General features: G+C 43.1%; 1 long non-coding RNA gene across 1 annotated transcript in view; it reads left to right on the top strand.

The window, feature by feature from the left end:
* The first annotated feature begins 630 nt into the window (after positions 1–630).
* LOC125460729 (uncharacterized) overlaps positions 631–6000 on the top strand; it is a 142587-nt gene continuing 137217 nt past the window's right edge. Inside the window, exons 1-2 of the long non-coding RNA XR_007249328.1 lie at positions 631–745; positions 1425–1596. This is a non-coding gene — a long non-coding RNA (uncharacterized LOC125460729). The remainder of the gene's footprint in view (positions 746–1424; positions 1597–6000) is intronic.

Raw genomic sequence — 6000 nt, 5'->3', positions numbered from 1 at the left:
ATACAGCACGAGGTTGTGGGAACGATATAATCTCACAGAAATGTGGCTGCTCAAACAGCATTTAAAACAAAAGGTGCAATCTTGCAGGATTCCGAGGGCAGCAGTTTGGTGGGACCCGTCACGCAACTTTGCTTTTTTGTTCTAACCTGAGAAGAAGCCAGTGTAAAATTCCAAAACAAAGCAGCAATTGGCTAGAGTTCAGGGCTGATAGCTTAGTGCGCTTGTGAGAACTTATTTAACATGGAAAATGTTAAAACGTCCTCGATGTGACATTGAAAATTTCACATTATTATCGTTTAAGATCTGCAGTTGTTGACACTTCCTTTCCCCCGTGCCGAACAGATGTCCCGCTGATAAACCAAAGCAACGTGTAAAATCTAAAACAAAAAGATTGAATAAATAACTCGAAGCGCATGCCAATAAAGCTGCAAATGGGAGGGAGAGAGAATATTCCAGCAGAGTGGTCTACAAAACCTGGAAATAAAGAGTGAAATATATGCAAAAAAAAGTGTGCTGTTGCTGTATGTGATTAATAGCTGATCACTAGGTAATGACAGGCGCTGGGAGAGTGCAGTGTATATAAAATCGCCTACTCATGTCTGTCTCCGCATTTGTTCATAAGCGAGCAGTATGATATCTATATTGTGCTGATCCACATTAAAAATCTATGCAAACCTCCCCGCTTTCTGACGGTCTGTTGTACATCCAGGTCTTTTCAGTGTTCGCCGTGCACCTTACATTTCATGTGAGTTGTAAAGATGTTGATTGTCAGTGCGCGGGGTGAATGTATTTTGCCAAGCCTGACAAGTTATTGGGACCCGTTCGGATCATTCTCGATCGCACCACTGCTACTAATAACATTCTCTGCTACAGCCCAAGTGTTTTAGCAGGAGAGTAAAATCAAGGGGTCAAAGATGTGTTTTTTTTTCAACAATTTTGATTTGCATTTTCAGATGCAAAGATGGTTTTAAAAAAGCAAATCTCAGGCTTGCTTTTAACTTCTTTCGAGCCTGTAGTTCTTGGCCAGGGATCAATTTCTCTGTAATTCCAATGTACACTGTTACAACAGGCCTGGCAGCGCTTCCATCAACAAGAAGTCCCTCTGAAAGCCTGTCGACAGAATGCTCTTAAGAGTACAGGAAGGCCCCAGATTTGATCTCAGTCTTTTAAAAGATACACATCTAAATAAACATGTCTGTCCCCGAAAGTGGCAACAATGTTGGAAAAGAATAGAGGGAAAACAAAAGTTACCGAAACAAGTGAAATGGTTAATGACATGGGGTCTTAAAGGCGTGTCTTCGCTCCTTTCTAAACAATTTTCCTCTGACTACATTGTATAAGTTAGTTTAAATTTGCTTCATCGCAGGTTGTTTAACAAAGGAAATATTTAAAGGCGTCCCCTTTCTTGTCCTTTACTCTTGCAGCATTCGTCTCTCCACCGCCATACCCCTCCCCCCTCTGCAAAAAGAAGCAAAACCTTTTCTCAGATTGCGGTGAGGGTTTGGAATGCACTGATCGAGAATGTAGTGGAGGCAAGGTAAATCGGGACTTTCCATAGGCAATTACACTTCTCTAACAAGGGGAGAATGGCACTTGGTGAGTTGCTCATTTGGCAGGTCACTGCGAACGGGTTGGGCCAAACCGCCTTCTCTTGCACTGCAACAATTCTGTGATAATGTATTCAATAAGAGTTGCTAAACCTTGGATATTCTTGGCTCTAGTTAACCCATATAAACCCACATTTAAACTAGCACATTGCAAACAATAATTTGAATTGTAAAGCAGAAAGATTAACCAGGCTGTGTTTCCTGACATTATTTAAATACTTGACCTCGTTACATTTACGTGAAACAAATGATAACCACACAAAAAAAATCAAGCTGTGAATATGAGAAGCAGCTATTTAATAGCATTTCTCCTGGTGAAGCCCTGTCATATAATGATAGCAGTAACACAGCCAGTGATACACAATTTTGCAGGAGGATTAGCATTTTAAAGAAAAATGCTTGTATTTGTATATTCCAAAGGACTTCACAGTGAACAAAGTAGCTGAGCAATGTAATTACAATTACATTGTAGCAGTCAATTTATGCACAGCAACTTCACCAAAGTAGCAGGCATTTTAAAATTGTATCAGTGATAATGGGAACTGCAGATGCTGGAGAATCCAAGATAATGAAATGTGAGGCTGGATGAACATAGCAGGCCCAGCAGCATCTCAGGAGCACAAAAGCTGACGTTTCGGGCCTACACCCTTCATCAGAGAGGGGGAGGGGGTGAGGGTTCTGGAATAAATAGGGAGAGAGGGGGATGCGGACCGAAGATGGAGAGAAAAGAAGATAGGTGGAGAGGAGAGTATAGGTGGGGAGGTAGGGAGGGGATAGGTCAGTCCAGGGAAGACGGACGGGTCAAGGAGGTGGGATGAGGTTAGTAGGTAGGAGATGGAGGTGCGGCTTGGGGTGGGAGGAAGGGATGGGTGAGAGGAAGAACGGGTTAGGGAAGCAGAGACAGGTTGGACTGGTTTTGGGATGCAGTGGGGGGAGGGGACGAACTGGGCTGGTTTTGGGATGTGGTGGGGGAAGGTGAGATTTTGAAGCTGGTGAAGTCCACATTGATACCATTGGGCTGCAGGGTTCCCAAGCGGAATATGAGTTGCTGTTCCTGCAACCTTCGGGTGGCATCATTGTTGCACTGCAGGAGGCCCATGATGGACATGTCATCTAAAGAATGGGAGGGGGAGTGGAAATGGTTTGCGACTGGGAGGTGCAGTTGTTTATTGCGAACTGAGCGGAGGTGTTCTGCAAAGCGGTCCCCAAGCCTCCGCTTGGTTTCCCCAATGTAGAGGAAGCCACACCGGGTACAGTGGATGCAGTATACCACATTGGCAGATGTGCAGGTGAAAAATTGACTTTAGCTGGAGTACTAACATTAGGATACAGGGACAAACACAATGGCAGTGTTGATATTGGTATCAGAGGGCAGATAGGGCACTTGGAGTCACAGAGTCATAGAGATGTACAGCATGGAATTTCCTAGTTTATGATCTGATCTTAACCAGCACACCTCTGAAAGTGCTGTACACCCCCAGTACTGCTATGAAGTGTTAGTTAACATATAAACATCACTGGAGTGAAGCTTAAACTCACAACTTCCTGATTGGGAGCCAAGTTAATTCCCACCAAATTCCAGCTCAAAGCTGACAACAATCCTGTTGCTTTAAGTGAGCATAGACTGCTGCCATTCAGTTTAAAATTTTGTTGGGGATACTATTACAGGCTGTATTGGATTGTCAGTTTCACTTTATAGCTCAGAAGCTGCAGGCAGCATATTGTTACGCTGCAACTGAAGCAAAGTGCAATACCTGACTGATTCATAACATTAATGTCTGCTTGAGCTGAGGGACGCTTTTGAATAGATCAGTAGCAGTAGCGCAGTGACAATGTTGGCAGTAAATCAGATGATCTGCTGTAATGACATTACACAATGTAATTCGGAATTTGTACTCTGCCATTTAAACTAAGCAATATCTATTTAAACCACAACTTTGCTTGCTGTGAAATAAATTGTGGGTAAATAGACAATTCCAGAGGAGAGATCAGAGTGCCTGCTCTTGATATCAAAGTAACATTTGATCCGGTATAATCTGAAATAGCCCTTAAAAAAACTGAGGTCAATGGAGGTCAAAGGGATAACCTTCCAGTGGAAGATACAAAGGAAAATGGTTATGGTTATCAGAGGTGAATCATCGTGGAGCCAGGCCATTGCTGTAGGAATTCCTCAAGTTAATGTCTCGAAAACTACTCTTCACCCCATCATTAGTGATCATCTTTTCAGAGAGTGGCAGTAGTGGCCTGTTTGCTGACAATCTCACGACGCTCAGGCTCATTCATAGCTCTTTTCAATAACAAGTCAGTCCATGCCAACCAACAGGATAAAGAGAAAAGCGATATTGTTTTTTGTAACATTTCACACCACTGAATGTCTCAAAAAGGACATACAGCTCAGGGAGTCACTGTTGCGATGCAGCAAGTGTAACAGCCTATCCATAGCGAACAGCAGCGTGAGAACAATCACGTTGACTGTGTAATGAGGGGCAAATGCTGGGTAAGACTTCCCTGCTCTGCTTTTAAATGGTTTGTTTTATACCCACCTGAGCAGGCAGCTTTTCAAGCAGCCTTGACTTAACAGTTCATATGCAAGACAGTAACTCCAAAAATGCAGCACTCCTTCATTGCTGCACTATCAGCTGAGAATCTCATACCCAAACACTAGAATGAGATTTGAACCTGTACATCATAGTTTAGAGATAAAAAGAGTTGACCTTGACTGAGTGATGCATACTGGCACTTTCCAAGGTATAGCACGATGTGCTGAGGGATGCCATAAAGCCTGGGGCAGCTGCTGCAAAGGTCCAGTGGGGAAAGGTCATTGTCTGAGGTCCTCCTGCTGAAGTTAAACTGGAGTACATTCAGTTTTTGGACCCTTAAAGGGCCTCAAATGCATGCAGATGTAGTCTTGTTCAAGGAGGAGATGCCTTTGGTTTGTTTGCTTAGATTCTGACCCTGGCGCTTGTTTGTTTCCTTGCTATGCTACTGTACAGAACTGAACTGCATTTATGTATGTATTATGTATAAAAAAAGACATTTTCATGAATAGGGTATGTTTTTGAAATAAACAAAGTGCTATAAACTGAGCCACAGGGATTGAGCGTGAGAGATGGTTATTTTGCCAAATGAATGCCAGATAGTAAACATTCCCATCAAGAAGTTCAATGGATTTCTATTGCTGAATCATCAAAATCACCATCAACAAAAAGCTAACAGGACCAGTCACATTGAATACACATACAAGCTTAGGAGCAATGATGTGGGCATCATTGTGAGAGATTGGGATTAATGTTTTCTTGAAGGTGAGTGGCCTTGCAGCAACTCAAAAGTCTCCATGAAGACCAAGCAGAAGTCTGCTTCTTTTAAGAGGGCTAAGAGAAGACATGAGGTATAGCTGGCAAACATGGTTAAGGAAAATCCCAAAGCCTTTTATTCATATATAAAGAGCAAGAGGATAACTAGAGAAAGGATTGGCCCACTTAAGGACGAAGAAGGAAAGTTATGCGCTGAGTCAGAGAAAATAGGTGACATTCTTAATGAGTACTTTGCATCGGTATTCACCAAGGAGAGGGGCATGACAGATGTTGAGGTTAGGAATAGATGTTTGCTTACTCTAGGTCAAGTTGACATAAGGAAGGAGGAAGTGTTGGGTATCCTAAAAGACATTAAGGTGGACAAGTCCCCTGGTCCGGATGGGATCTATCCTAGGTTATTGAGGGAAGAGAGAGAGGAAATAGCCGGGGCCTTAACAGATATCTTTGCAGATCCTTAGACACGGGTGAGGTCCCGGAGGACTGGAGACTTGCTAATGTTGTCCCCTTGTTTAAGAAGGGTAGCAAGGATAATCCAGGTAATTATTGACTGGTGAGCCTGACGTCAGTGGTTGGGAAGCTACAGAAGAAGATACTGAGGGATAGGATCTATTCCCATTTGAAAGAAAATAGGTTTATCAGTGATACGCAACATGGTTTTGTGCAGGGAACGTCATGTCTTACCAACTTAATAGAATTCTTTGAGGATGTGACAAAGTTGATTGATGAGGGAAAGGCTGTAGATGTCGTATACATGGACTTCAGTAAGGTGTTTGATCCGGTTCCCCGTGGCAAGCTGATGGAGAAAGTGAAGTCACATGGGGTCCAGGATGTGCTAGCTAGATGAATAAAAAACTGGCTAGGCTACAGGAGACAGAGAGTAGTAGTAGAAGGGAGTTTCTCAATTGGAGACCTGTGACTAATGGTGTCCCACAGGGATCAGTGCTGGGACCACTGTTGTTTGTGATATACGTAAATGATTTGGAGGAAGGTGTAGGTGGTCTGTTCAGCAAGTTTGCAGATGACACGAAGATTGGTGGAGTAGCAGATAGTGAAGGGGACTGTCAGAGATTACAGCAGAA

This window comes from Stegostoma tigrinum, chromosome 2 (genome assembly GCF_030684315.1).
Source record: "Stegostoma tigrinum isolate sSteTig4 chromosome 2, sSteTig4.hap1, whole genome shotgun sequence".
NCBI classification, from domain to species: Eukaryota; Metazoa; Chordata; class Chondrichthyes; order Orectolobiformes; family Stegostomatidae; genus Stegostoma; species Stegostoma tigrinum.
Note: the sequence above shows the minus strand (reverse complement) of the source record. Positions and strands in the feature narration are given on the sequence as shown.